Consider the following 16,211-nt stretch of genomic DNA (forward strand, 5'->3'; position numbering starts at 1 on the left):
AATAAAAGAAAATATTGAACATTAACATAAAAATATATTTATAAAAAAAATTAAAAATAATAGAGACTCGATAAACCTAGCCGAGTAATTTGAAACTCCTACTCGGCTCATTAAATAATTCTAATAGCTTGAGCAGCTCCAACCGCAAGTTGGTTGCGATTTGGTTGCAAATGAAGATATTGGAAAACCACAAGTTGCCTTTGATTTTTATTCTTTAACCGAACCAAACCGCACTACGTACGCACCAATTTGAGCTCGACCTAATTATTAAAGAATTGATTTAAATGTTACCACAATATGCGATTAATACATATAATATATGTGTGTGCGAATAAAAGAAATAAACAAAAAGGATATGAAGGAGAAGTTCTCGAGTTCAGTCGTATAAATGTCTCCTTAAAGCTATTACGGTCCTCACCGTATGTGCGAGGAGTTAGCCTCCCGGGATAAAATGAGAGAATGACGATGTTGCGCGAATAGCACATTCGACAAACTAGAATGGAGGAAGAAAGTATCACCGGAACAGAGAAATTGTAGGGTTTGTGTTTAGGAGACGACCGTGTGTTGTATTTCGAACGAATGAATAACCCTAAAGCTTATACGATAATATATAGACTCGAGAAAATGTGTGCGCTACTCCACGCATTAATTAATCAGTTGGTTAATAAATCAAATCCGTAATTGAATCTAATTATTATTATATCAAATCAATTATAATAATCCGTACTCAATACGAATTAAACTTTTAAAAAGCCCAATCCCAGTGGAGATTAAATTTAGCAAAACTAGTTCGTATTTATTCGGACCAATTTTCTGCTACATTCGTGTCCGTACATCGCACATGCAAGCTCTTGTGCGCGCACGTAGGTGTTGGAGCAATATATGATTAACACATTTCAACACTACATAAGTGTTTTGATATATAAAGCTATTTATGCTCCTTTGCAAAATCAATGTGTGACCTTCTTTTTTTCCACAAATTTCTATTACTAAGAGGCTAACTTTGAACGACCATATCTCATTTATCTATTTGTCATTTTGAGTGATTCAAAGTGTATCGGAAAACTCTTTCGGAGTAGTAAACATTCAAGTGTCACTCATTACACGCATACAACATTCGTTCACTCAAATTATAGCTCAAATTGACTTGACAATATGTGACTACTATCCACATTTTCCAACAATAAATATTTTAAGAAACGAACTCAAATAGCTCACAAATAATTTCACTCATAATTTATAAATCTATTATGACAACCAACCAACATTTCTCACTTTAACTTTTTATTACGTGCTCATTACCTTGTGGACACCACAGAAAAATTGAAATTGTATATAGTACCTATATACCTCGGACATGTGAGAGATTTTATTTTGATGCTGTGATTGTTAATACTGAGTGAGATCTAAGTGTTGGCTAACTTTTGATTTTTTCTTTTCAAATATATATAAATATGGGCTTTCTATATAAAAAAGAAATCCAAAATCCGCTTATCTATTTAATAATATTTTAGTCAAATTAATTACTTTATATTATGAAATTGGTATAAAAAATATAGCGGTTTACAGTATATTGTAAAATATAATAATGATAATAATATAATTTTTAAATTTATGTCATATATTGTTCAAAACTAATCATATAAATTCTTAATTATAATAATCAGACCCTAAACCATACTTTCATATATAGATTATATTGCAATACAAATCTAGCTATTCTGGCTAATTTACTAAAAATTTAAAGAATTTTCCTGTAATTTTTTTTTTGATAAATATGGCTTACAACTGTTCTAGCAAATTTTATAGGTGAGGTAGGGAGAAACTATAAAACATAAACTCTTAACAAACAAGAAAAACCATCTGACTATACTAGATCCATATTAAGAGAGCTGAAGATATATGATGATGTTCTTGATTAAGTGAAGTAAGAATTCGAATTATTTGATCCGTAGAGTGGTTTGGCAACATTACTACAGTTACCTGCATGTTAATGAACTCGGCTGCAGTCACTTAGCTAGTCATAGACCTACCATGACAGGCACAAATAATATATGTATCATGCTCTCAGTAGCATAAGATAGTTAATATAACATGCTGATATGAAGTCAATATATAGAACATTGTTATACAGGTGACTGTGAGTCAGGAGACATAAGATAGTTATATAACACACATAAAATACCCATTGCACAAGTCATAAGATAGTCACAGCACAAATAAACATCTGATAATGACACAAATTCATGAGACAAACCAACATTCAAGTCACAAATTACATCACAAAGCATACCAACACTTGAGTCACAAACTACACATTCTGATGGCCAAATGTTCAGCAAATAAAACTACATATAATAAGATACCTATTAGAAGAGTTCAAACAGACTTATGACTAGTTATGATATATGATGTGATGTGCTTAATAATGTGGATTGACCACTTCACCATCACCAACAACAGGCATGACTGTGATGTGTCTCTCCGGAAAGGCAACATCACCACCACCTGCATGTTTGATGAACTCAGCTGGAGTCATGGAAAAAGCATGGCAGGCACAAAGGATACGAGTTTCCTCCTGGTTGTACTTGGACAGATACCCATTTATCTTTCGGCCAGAGATGGTAGTACAAACATGTGGCATTTCTGAGACTTTCTTGAACTCTCTCCCATTAGCTCGGTTTTGCAGGGAATCCATGGCCTGTGATTTGTTTGTTCATTTAAATAGAATCATATAAATGGGAAAATTAATTAACAAAGAAAGAAGGCAATAACAGTGTAAATGTCAAACTGGAGTTGGTGAGGTTCTTCCAAATGACAGAAGATGATACTTTCAATGTCAATTCCACAGATCAAATATTATAGAGTAACAAACTCCTCATTTGTGTGCAGATATGGCATAATAAAGAACTAATTCGCGTAAACAAACCCTCTTTATGTTTTTCATGATCTATTATAATGTATCTGCTTAATTAATTTAGAGCAGTAACATTTTTCATCTATCTAAGATATGAAAAAACTAGATGTTCATGCTAAACATTTTTTGATACCCCGAGACTCCCAATTAAAATATCACACACACAAATAATTGGATACAAATACGAAAAGAGTTGTCTTACAAGCACAAATAAGTGGCTAAAAAATACGAAAAGAAATGTATGTTACCTTCAATGATTTGATTTTGGAAGTAACTAATTGTTAAAGAGCCGCTGGAATGGAGGGACCTCCTGTTAGCATCCATAGGCGCACCAGTTAGTTTATGATTTCTCTGTGGATCCACACCAAATCTTCCATTCAAAGAAAGGCTCAGACTTAATCAATTTCTTCATTGATTTCTTCAACTACAGCCTCCTTTCCTCTCATACTTGAACAAATAAAACACCAAGATAAATTTTATGAGTAATAAATGAATTGATATACAAATCGATAGAGTAACAAAAGTGATAGTAATACCTTGATGGGGATGCCAGGGGATTGATTGAATGAACCATAGTTAAATGTGAATACCTCTTTAATTAACTCTGGGTACTAACTGCAGTAGTCCTGCCACTCTAAAGAGTTGAAAACCTCATGTCAGCTAACTAGGTGCGTTGCAGTATGCTAAGAATTAACTAGTGACACGTATTGACACATTCCACGTCCTGAAACAGACATGTATCGAACTTATCTCTAACCTCTAACTCACTTCTTCAATGCCCAAGACTCACATGTATTTTATTTACAGATAAAACTGAGTAAATGTATTCCGTTTACAGACAAAAAATAGTAACTGAATGACATATAGTTAATTATGTATTGGTTATTGTTACAAAATTGAAACTCCCGTACATTTTACTGATTTTTATAAATTCCTAAAATAATAATTTCAATTTTTATTAACATATTTACTACTTTTTTAATATCATCTCAATTGTTATTATTTATAATTTTTATGATACATTCTAATTGATGACTTTAAAAAAATGTTATAGTATTCTTTTTATGAAACTAATAGTGATACAACATCAATAACTTATCTTTATAGCCTTGTATGCATCTATTCAATAATATGGATTATTTGGATGTGCAATTTTTAAACATATTTGATTAAAAGATAAAAGGAAATTTATAAAAATTCTAAGTTTTTTTATGATATTAATATCTTATGGAAAATATTTGTAACCATTAAAAGTAATAAATGTAACTTTTTTTTTATTTTTATGAAAAATAATTGAAATTACTTTTTGTTGCACTTGATTAAAAACTTGTTATTAAGTAATAAAAAATGGATCGTAATTACTAAATTTTAAAGTTGCAAATAAGTTTGCCAAGTTATAAAACTATTTTGATTTTTTTTAAAATAATTTAAAGGTTTTTATTTTTGTAAATTATTACGGAAAACAATATTTTATATTTTTTTTCCCATTCTTTATGTCTTTTTAATAAACCCATTTTTTCAATCTATTTATCTAAATATTACTTAACTTTTTTATGTATTTGAGAGAATAGTTAAATAATAAAAATACAAAATTTTACCAAGACAAAAAGCAAAATAATATTTAAAGTACCTAAAATACATATGAGGTACAAATAAATATAAATGTTATTAGGGGTTGACAAAGCTATTAACAAAATTTTTTATTTCTTTTTTCAAAAATATTGAAACTCTTGGATGACACTGCATGAACTATATGATTCCTATTTAACTATTCTTCATAAATGAAATGAGCCCTATTTATATGATTCGTGCCAATAAAAAAATGACATGTTTTATTTATATATTATTTAGTAAAAAATCTTGTCTTTCTGTAAATGATTTCTCGAAATGAATAATGCTAGATAACAAAATGACTTGGTCAAAATTTAAATTTAAACATTTTTGTAACAATATTTGGGACATCTACATTTAAACATGTAGCATTGCTATACATGCAATGGTAAGTATTGTCTTCTAGGGACACTATCCTTCTAGCTCGGTAAATATTAGTTAATAACATAGTTGAAAACTTCATTCACATTCTTTAATGAATAACAAATCTCAGACATGTTCAGGCGATGCCATCAACAATGAAATCACTATTTAAAATCCTAAGAAAAAAACATTAAAATACCATGGGAAATAACTGGACCATGCTCAAGTCCCGAATACAAAACTGCCATTCCAACTCTCTCTCAAAGATGTTCGAGTTTTTTCGCCTGCAACACCACCAACCAATCCCATTGTGCCCACCTCTGATCCCGAAACTGTTTATGATATCCAGTACTATGCTCGCGATCAGCGTCGTAACAGGCCACCTATTCGAATGACAGTTCTGAAGAAAAGTGATGCTGTGAAAATGATGTAAGATAAGAAAAGTTTTGGTGTGCCTGATTTACCTCCGGTTTATCTTACCAAAACGGTGGAAGAAGATTTCGATGCTCATGGTGGAGGTTACGTGCAATACAAATAAGGTTGGTAGCTATAAGAATGCATCATAATTCTCAAATTAAGATATCAGGGAGAGAGAAGAGTAGAAAGAACAAAAAAGACCCCCAAAATTTTCAGCTAGGACATGTCAGAGATCTTGTAGATGTATGCTAACTTCATTTAAATTTTTAATAGTGATCTACACTATTCAAAATGAACCACATTTACTAAGAATGTGCTCACGGACAAATATTTTCTCCGTCCCTCTTTTTCCGAACGGTCAAGATAACCAAATTTTAACTGAAATTTATTATTATTTTATAATTGAATAAAATAAAAAAATTATATTATTAAAAAATATATTTACTCTACTTTAATATATGATTTTTAGTATTTTAAAATAATATAAGAGTAATTTTTAATTTTTGATAAACAATTAATGATTTTGAATGATAAAAAATGAATTTTTAATAAAAAGTTGATTAATTTGAATGATAAAAAAGAAAATGTGACAAGAGGGAGTATAAAAAAACCCTTTCTTTAAAATTAGTTGCCCTTACATGTTCATTGATATATAGTTAAAAGTCGCTACATAGTTTTCACCGAGCATTATTCTGTTGCATTATTACTTCTGCATGGTTGTGCTCAATAAAATTTCTGCACACCGCTCCTTCCAATATCGAGGTGGCAACTAGGGGCTCGGCTCGAAATCGACTAAAAATTTTGGATCCGGACTCGATCTTGAGTTTAATCGAATCTTCAATTTCAAACTCGAATTTCGGCTCATAAAAGTTTGATAAGTTGGAGTTCATTTCAAAAATTCGAATCAATTTCATAAAATATTGATAAAAATTTAAAATATGACCGGTTCATAAATCCGATCGATTAAATATATAAAATAAAAAGAAAATATTGAACATTAACATAAAAATAAATTTATAAAAAAAATTAAAAATAATAGAGACTCGATAAACCTAGCCGAGTAATTTGAAACTCCTACTCGGCTCGTTAAATAATTCTAATAGCTTGAGCAGCTCCAACCGCAAGTTGGTTGCGATTTGGTTGCAAATGAAGATATTGGAAAACCACAAGTTGCCTTTGATTTTTATTCTTTAACCGAACCAAACCGCACTACGTACGCACCAATTTGAGCTCGACCTAATTATTAAAGAATTGATTTAAATGTTACCACAATATGCGATTAATACATATAATATATGTGTGTGCGAATAAAAGAAATAAACAAAAAGGATATGAAGGAGAAGTTCTCGAGTTCAGTCGTATAAATGTCTCCTTAAAGCTATTACGGTCCTCACCGTATGTGCGAGGAGTTAGCCTCCCGGATAAAATGAGAGAATGACGATGTTGCGCGAATAGCACATTCGACAAACTAGAATGGAGGAAGAAAGTATCACCGGAACAGAGAAATTGTAGTGTTTGTGTTTAGGAGACGCCGTGTGTTGTATTTCGAACGAATGAATAACCCTAAAGCTTATACGATAATATAGACTCGAGAAAATGTGTGCGCTACTCCACGCATTAATTAATCAGTTGGTTAATAAATCAAATCCGTAATTGAATCTAATTATTATTATATCAAATCATTATAATAATCCGTACTCAATACGAATTAAACTTTTAAAAGCCCAATCCCAGTGGAGATTAAATTTAGCAAAACTAGTTCGTATTTATTCGGACCAATTTTCTGCTACATTCGTGTCCGTACATCGCACATGCAAGCTCTTGTGCGCGCACGTAGGTGTGGAGCAATATATGAGTAACACATTTCAACACTACATAAGTGTTTTGATATATAAAGCTATTTATGCTCCTTTGCAAAATCAATGTGTGACCTTCTTTTTTCCACAAATTTCTATTACTAAGAGGCTAACTTTGAACGACCATATCTCATTTATCTATTTGTCATTTGAGTGATTCAAAGTGTCTCGGAAAACTCTTTCGGAGGAGTAAACATTCAAGTGTCACTCATTACACGCATACAACATTCGTTTCACATCAAATTATAGCTCAAATTGACTTGACAATATGTGACTACTATCCACATTTTCCAACTATAAATATTTTAAGAAACGAACTCAAATAGCTCACAAATAATTTCACTCATAATTTATAAATCTATTATGACAACCAACCAACATTTCTCACTTTAACTTTTTATTACGTGCTCATTACCTTGTGGACATCACAGAAAAATTGAAATTGTATATAGTACCTATATACCTCGGACATGTGAGAGATTTTATTTTGATGCTGTGATTGTTAATACTGAGTGAGATCTAAGTGTTGGCTAACTTTTGATTTTTTCTTTTCAAATATATATAAATATGGGCTTTCTATATAAAAAAGAAATCCAAAATCCGCTTATCTATTAATAATATTTTAGTCAAATTAATTACTTTATATTATGAAATTGGTATAAAAAATATAGCGGTTTACAGTATATTGTAAAATATAATAATGATAATAATATAATTTTTAAATTTATGTCATATATTGTTCAAAACTAATCATATAAATTCTTAATTATAATAATCAGACCCTAAACCATACTTTCATATATAGATTATATTGCAATACAATCTAGCTATTCTGGCTAATTACTAAAAATTTAAAGAATTTTCCTGTAATTTTTTTTTTTGATAAATATTGCTTACAACTGTTCTAGCTAAATTTTATAGGTGAGGTAGGGAGAAACTATAAACATAAACTCTTAACAAACAAGAAAAACCATCTGACTATACTAGATCCATATTAAGAGAGCTGAAGATATATGATGATGTTCTTGATTAAGTGAAGTAAGAATTCGAATTATTTGATCCGTAGAGTGGTTTGGCAACATTACTACAGTTACCTGCATGTTAATGAACTCGGCTGCAGTCACTTAGCTAGTCATAGACCTACCATGACAGGCACAAATAATATGTATCATGCTCTCATTAGCATAAGATAGTTAATATAAACATGCTGATATGAAGTCAACTATATAGAACATTGTTATACAGGTGACTGTGAGTTCAGGAGACATATAAAGATAGTTATATAACACACATAAAATACCCATTGCACAAGTCATAAGATAGTCACAGCACAAATAAACTCTGATAATGACAAAATTCATGAGACAACCCAACATTCAAGTCACAAATTACATCACAAAGCATACCAACACTTGAGTCACAAACTACACATTCTGATGGCCAAATGTTCAGCAAATAAAAACATATAATAGATACCTATTAGAAGAGTTCAAACAGACTTATGACTAGTTATGATATATGATGTGATGTGCTTAATAATGTGGATTGACCACTTCACCATCACCAACAACAGGCATGACTGTGATGTGTCTCTCCGGAAAGGCAACATCACCACCACCTGCATGTTTGATGAACTCAGCTGGAGTCATGGAAAAAGCATGGCAGGCACAAAGGATACGAGTTTCCTCCTGGTTGTACTTGGACAGATACCCATTTATCTTTCGGCCAGAGATGGTAGTACAAACATGTGGCATTTCTGAGACTTTCTTGAACTCTCTCCCATTAGCTCGGTTTTGCAGGGAATCCATGGCCTGTGATTTGTTTGTTCATTTAAATAGAATCATAAATGGGAAAATTAATTAACAAAGAAAAGAAGGCAATAACAGTGTAAATGTCAAACTGGAGTTGGTGAGGTTCTTCCAAATGACAGAAGATAATGCTTTCAATGTCAATTCCACAGATCAAATATTATAGAGTAACAAACTCCTCATTTGTGTGCTGATATGGCATAATAAAGAACTAATTCGCGTAAACAAACCCTCTTTATGTTTTTCATGATCTATTATAATGTATCTGCTTAATTAATTGGAGCAGTAACATTTTTCATCTATCTAAGATATGAAAAAAAACTAGATGTTCATGCTAAACATTTTTTGATACCCCGAGACTCCCAATTAAAATCACACACACACAATAATTGGATACAAATGCGAAAAGAGTTGTCTCACAAGTACAAATAAGTGGCAAAAAAATACGAAAAGAATGTATGTTACCCTCAATGATTTGATTTTGGAAGTAATTAATTGTTGAAGAGCGCTGGAATGGAGTGACCTCCTGTTAGCATCCATAGGCGCCAATGACTGTACCTCTTGTCTTCTGGTTTCCATTACCCTCGGGCCAGTTGGAAAGGAAGGCCGCATTTTAACCTCAACACCATTTTCATTAAAAACAGCCGACCTCCTTTGGTGAGGGTTGATCAAATGAGAAGGTGCACCAGTTAGTTATGATTTCTTTGTGGATCCACACCAAATCTTCCATTCAAGAAAGGCTCAGACTTAAATCAATGTCTTCATTGATTTCTTCAACTACAGCCTCCTTTCCTCTCATACTTGAACAAATAAAACACCAAGATAAATTTTATGAGTAATAAATTAATTGATATACAAATCGATAGAGTAGCAAAAGTGATAGTAATACCTTGATGGGGATGCCAGGGGATTGATTGAATGAACCATAGTTAAATGTGAATGCCTCTTTAATTAACTCTGGGTACTAACTGCAGTAGTCTTGCCACTCTAAAGAGTTGAATACTTCATTTAAGATGAAAGGCAGAGTTGTGTATGTTAGCTCACTAGGTGCGTGGCAGTATGCTAAGATTGAACTAGTGACAGTATTGACACATTCCAAACAGACAAATGTATGGAACTTATCTATAACCTCTAACTCACTTCTTCAATGCCCAACGCTCACATGTTTGAGTAAATGTATTCCGTTTACAGACAAAAATTGAGTAACTGAATGACATATAGTTAATTGGTTACGGTTACAAAAATGAAACTTCCCTACATTTTACTGATTTTTATAAATTCCTAAAATAATAATTTCAATTTTTCTAATTTAACATATTTACTACATTTTTAATATCATCTCAATTGTTATTATTTACAATTTTTATGATACATTCTAATTAATGACTTAAAATAATGAGATATTATTGATTTTATGAAACTAATATTGATACAATGTCAATAACTTATCTTTATAGTATTGTATACATCTATTTAATAATATGGATTACTTAAATGGGCAATTTTTAAACAGATTTGATCTATCTTATGTAAAAGATAAAAGGGATTTTTTTTCAAAAATGTCCAAGTTGCAGAAAATATTTGAAAAAATATGGATCAACCTATGCAACTCATGTGTTGTGCAACCTGTATTCGTATTTTTGCAAATATTTTGCTAAAAAGTGGTATTTTTGGTAAATTCCCAATATATAAAAGGGAATTTATAAAAAATTCTACGATTTTTATGTGACATTAATATCTTATGAAAATATTTGTAACCATTAAAAGTAACAAATGTAATTTTTTATTTTTATGAAAAATAATTGAAATTAATTTTGTTGCATTTGATTTAAAACTTGTTCTTATGTAATAAAAATGATTGTAATTACTAAATTTGCAAATAAGTTTGCCAAGTTATTACACTGTTTTGATTTTTTAAAAATAATTTAAAGGTTTGTATTTTTGCAATTTATTTTGGAAAATAATCTTTTTTATATTTTTTTTCCATTCTTTATGTCTTTTTGATAAACCCATTTTTTCAATCTGTTTATCTAAATATTACTTAACTTTTTATGTATTTGAGAGAATAGTTAAATAATAAAAATACAAATTTTACCAAGACAAAAAGCAAAATAATATTTAAAATACCTAAAATACATATGAGGAAGAAAAAATATAAATGTTATTAGGATTGACAAAGCTATTAACAAAATTTTATATTTCTTTTTTCAAAAATAATGAAACTCTTGAATGACACCCCACGAACTTCATTAATTATAATTTACACTTTTTATTAAAAATTTTCTATTTTACATTATAAATAATTGTTGAACTTCAAAAGGTACTTTAATTATGTAAATATATAAATTAATTAAGTAATTTTAATGCATAAATCAAGAAATCGATCAAAGCTAATTTGTGATCTAGCAAAATCTGTAATCAAGCATTTACCAAGTTTTAAGAAATTGTAGACATTTAATAGAAGATTCGATCAATTTTTATTGTATGTAAAAAATAATTGTAATTTACTTTATTGAATTTGAAATCTAATAATATAAATGCACAAACTATTAATTCTATAATAAATATTTTGAAATGTTTGAAAATTTCTATTCCTAATATTTTTTATATATATAGAGTCAAAGAGAAATATCAAAGTATCCCAAAATTTTGAAGAAAAAACAGTTTAATTAACTATTCTTCCCTATTTATATGATTCCTACCAATAAAAAAAATGACATGTATTATTCATGTCTTATTTAGTAAAAATCTTGTCTTTCTAGAAATGATTTCTCGAAATGAATAATGCTGGATACCAAAATGACTTTGTCAAAATTTAAACATTTTTGTAACAATATTTGAGACATCTACATTTTAAACATGTAGCATTGCTATACATGCAATGGTAAGTATTGTCTCCTAGGGACACTATCCTAGCCTGGTAAATATCCTTTAATAACGGAGTTGAAAACTTCATTCACATTCTTTAATGAAAAACAAATCTCAACATTTTTTAGGCGATGGCATCAACAAGGAAATCACTATTTTAAATCCTAAGAAATACATTAAAACACCATGGGAAATAACTGGACCATGCTCAAGTCCCGAATACAAAACCGTCATTCCAACTCTCAAAGATGTTCGAGTTTTTTCGCCTGCAACACCCCCAGCCAATCCCATTGTGCCCCCTCTGATCCCGAAACTGTTTATGATATCCAGTATTATTTTCGCGATCAGCGTCGTAACAGGCCGCCTATTCGAAAGACGGTTCTGAAGAAAGCCGATGCTGTGAAAATGATGAAATATATGAAAAGTTTTAGTGTGCCTGATTTGCCTCCTGTTTATCTTAACAAAACGGTGGAAGAAGATTACAATGCTCGTGGTGGCGGTTACGTGCAACAAATAAGGCAGGTAGCGTAGCTATATATGAATGCATCATAATTCTCAAATAAAGATATCCATTGAACAGGGGTCCGGGATATTATTAAGCTTGGTATACAGAATTGTGTACAAAAAGTGTAAAAAAAATTTGTACAATGACATGACAATTGATTTGAGATATTTTAAGGAAAATATTTGGTATACAGAATGGTGTACAAAATTTTGTATATAATGATATGTGGTGTGTTTTAATTTGAATGGGCCCCTGTCACTACAAGAATAATGTCAATATACATCACACATTAGACATCGGTTAACTTTGCCACTGATGTTAAAAGAAGTATTGACATCACCCCGTATTTTTGTGATGTCTTTATTCTTTATAGACATCGGTTATAATTAAACCGATGTCTAAAATTCACCAAAAAATAATAATTTGCGCCCACCTTTTCTTTCCCCCCTTAGTCAAATTTTCATTCAGTTTTAATTCTAAATTCCCCCCCAATCCCAAAATTCTCCCCCCTTAACCAAATTTTGGTTCCCCCAAATCAATCTTCAGACACAAAATCAAACCTCTCTCTCTCTCTCTCGAAACTCTCTCTCTCGATCGAACCTCTCTCCCCTCACAATCTCTCTGAACTCCGGCCATCATCTCACCATCACAATCTCTTCCCTCTCTCTCTCACCTCTCTCTCTCGAACTGGAACCTCTCTCTCTCTCTGAACCTCTTTCCGCTCTCAATCTCTCTGTTAAGCCTCTTTCAGTTAACCTATCTACTTCGGTAAGTGTTGTATCTACTTGAATCGAACTGCTCTTCTCTGCATGAACACCAGTTTTCAAAGTTGAGGATTTTTGAATTCAAAACCCTAATTTTGTAAATTGAGGTTTTTTCTAATTCGAAACCCTTATTTTTTTTATTAATTTAGTGTCTAAACTTGTTGCTAATACTTTTCTTCTTGTTGTATACATGACCTAATTTGAGAAAAAGATTTAAAGCTTTAGGTAATTTGGGTGTTTTTGGTTGTTCATTTGTATTTTTGTTTGTTTTTTAATTTTTGTAAATTGTGTAAAGTTCACGATCCTTTCATGTCTACTGATTACATGGTATTTTTTAACTTTAATCCTCATTTTTTTGCTTTAGTTGTGATTTCACGAAAGGTATATTGATTGGACTTCTATCTTATTTCTCAGGGAGGTACAAAGAAGGTCAAAATATCTGCCCCTAGCAAAGATGCTCCTATGTTTGTTGTTGGTGTCAATGAGAAGGAATACAAATCTGACCTCCATATTGTTTCCAATGCTAGTTGCACCACAAATTGCCTTGCTCCCCTTGCTAAGGTAAATAATTGTCTGAACGCTGGAATAATTAATTTTTTATGTCTGAATGTTGTTGTTTGACTTGGTTTGGAAGTGCAGCAAACTTTCTTGAGTTGTTTTAGGAGTTTGAATAAGTCATTGCAATATACGTTTTAAAATATTATAATATCCCTGTTAAATTTTCTGCATTCCATGTTATGAGCATCTTACTTATTCCAAACAACACAACTTTTTCCAGAACAAGTATTAAAGCATGTGAATCTTGGGGAGTATATCAGTTCTAAGGTTCCAAGCCTTAAGACATTGCATAGCAACAAGGCCAATGGTGAAGTAAAGCCTTTCTCGCTGAAATCACTAGCATATACAATGCAACTACTCTGGAGGTGAGTATGTTGATGCAGAAGTATATTGTCACATCAGCATTTAATATTAGGCTTTTCAATGTTTGTTTTTGCTTTCAGCGACGTCTTTATTGTACCACCCCAGTGTATTCCATTTATAACAATTCCTTTTTTAAAGCATGATTTGCGATATTTCCTCTTTTAGAAAGTATATGCCTTGTAAATAAGTGATTCTTTATGTTAAATTCTATGTGATTATTGGGTCTGGCCACTCACATTCTCATGGTTAACTTTATCTAAATTATAGTGCACTTGCTCATTCTCAGACTCAAATAAATTCAATTTCTATCCCTAGTGAAGAATCTTATAATGTTTGTACAATAGTAAAATACTAAATAGAGTCTACATGTTCTCTTTGATAATTGTGCATCCACGGCTGTTGCGAGTGCACTAATTGGAGAGTTGGGATTTACTTGATAATTGACTTGATGCTAATATTATTCGTGTTAGGTAGTAAATTTATTCATAACTTGTTTATATCCCAAACTCTAGTTTCACATTTTAAATGTCTTGTATCTCACAATATTGGTCTAACAGAAGTCCTAGGCTGATGATAGATAACTTTCAGTTTTGGTTGGCAAAACTTCTTTACTGAAAGCCTTGAATCGAACATCAAACTGTTTTTTCTTGTTGTGTTCATGTGTAGGGGCTCACATATGTCTATGGGCTGGTATACATTTTTATGTTATGCATGTTGTATGTTATGTCTTTGTTAATTAACTTACCGTAAAAGCCTATGAAACCTTGAAACTAACAATTTTAATTTAAAATGTTTACAATACAGACATGAATTTAAAAATAACCATGGGGAATGGATAAAGTCTGAGAAGCCTATTCTAGACATTGTTGTGACATCACGAATGCATGATAGTTTGGATATGACAAATATTGAAACTGAAAACATCTAGAGTGTGAGGAATGACTTGAAATCGGCTCTGTATGCTCTTTTGAAGGATGTACTTTTAAGTTTGATTGGAACGTTGCTGTATTTTAAAACAACTTATTGATATTCCGCTATTACTAGTATAGTCTAAGTTGTTCTACTGTAACTAGAATTTTAGAAAATAAAGCGGCTGCTTCGGCATGTTTATATGGTCTTTAATCAAGAGTAGGAGGGTACTGGAGCCTTTTGCTTTTTAAGGAGTTGTGTATTATGTTTAATTTAATTAGTGTTGAGCAATACTTATGATGATTTAAATTATATTTATTGTGATCTTATGAAGAGATATTTTTCTTCTTTTTAAAGGTCTTGTTCTCTCACTTATTTACCATTTTGACTTGTATTTCTGTGTTATTTTTGTCTCTTCTTTTTTATTTTGTTATCTTTCAGGAACATAAACGGTCTTAAAACTACACATTCATCAAAAGTAGACCTGGCACATTATGTTCTCTTTGCTGTACAGACGAGTTAGCATTTTCTAGTAAATGAGGACACTACTGTTTCTTTGTGCATTCTGTAAACACTAATCTCACTTGAATCTAGAAGACAATTTAGCATATGTTATTGATTATTTCTCTCACTTCTTCCTCTGATGCTTCTGAAAATGCACTCCGACACAAGTAAATAGAAACTCATAAGTAATCAACACTTAGTAACAAACAAGTAGACCCAGCATGCACAACTTGAAATACGACCAGTGTAATAATCGACATTTAGTAAGTTACAGTAATCTATAACTTAAAACAAGAAAACATAGTACTGGGTACTTGTATTTTTATCAAAGTGGATGGAAAGATTATGATACATGTTAGTTTTGACTTGTATTTGTGCAACTTGCTTATCTAAGTTGACTGTTAAATTCTTTTACATATGTCTTTTTGGGTGGTTAATGTAACGACCGAGAATTTTGTGTTGTAATTAAGAAAGTAAAGTATGTGTTATGTGATGAGATTATAATTATGAGATTAAGTGGTGATTATTTGTCTTATCTGTATACTAGAGTTAAGGATCGTGGATAAAAACGTTCCAATTTAAAGAGTCATCTTAGAAATTAAGCTTGGTGTCGGGCCGTCAGGTAGAACGGAACCCGTCCTAATATGGAATTAATATAAAATGTGAATTATATGTGAAGTGAATGAATAAAGTATTTTGTCTTAAGAGACGTGTTGATTGGCAAAGATAATGAGAAGCGTAATCGAAATGCTGAGCGTCGGGCCATCA

General features: G+C 31.2%; 1 long non-coding RNA gene across 1 annotated transcript; it reads left to right on the forward strand.

Moving 5' to 3' along the window:
- The first annotated feature begins 13,541 nt into the window (after positions 1 to 13,541).
- LOC141700513 (uncharacterized) lies at positions 13,542 to 14,888 on the forward strand. The gene is made up of 3 exons (XR_012566385.1): positions 13,542 to 13,670; positions 13,888 to 14,032; positions 14,835 to 14,888. It is a non-coding gene; the product is annotated as an uncharacterized LOC141700513 (long non-coding RNA).
- Positions 14,889 to 16,211: the final 1,323 nt, after the last annotated feature.

This window comes from Apium graveolens, unplaced genomic scaffold (assembly GCF_009905375.1).
Source record: "Apium graveolens cultivar Ventura unplaced genomic scaffold, ASM990537v1 ctg2461, whole genome shotgun sequence".
In the NCBI taxonomy this organism is placed as follows: domain Eukaryota; kingdom Viridiplantae; phylum Streptophyta; class Magnoliopsida; order Apiales; family Apiaceae; genus Apium; species Apium graveolens.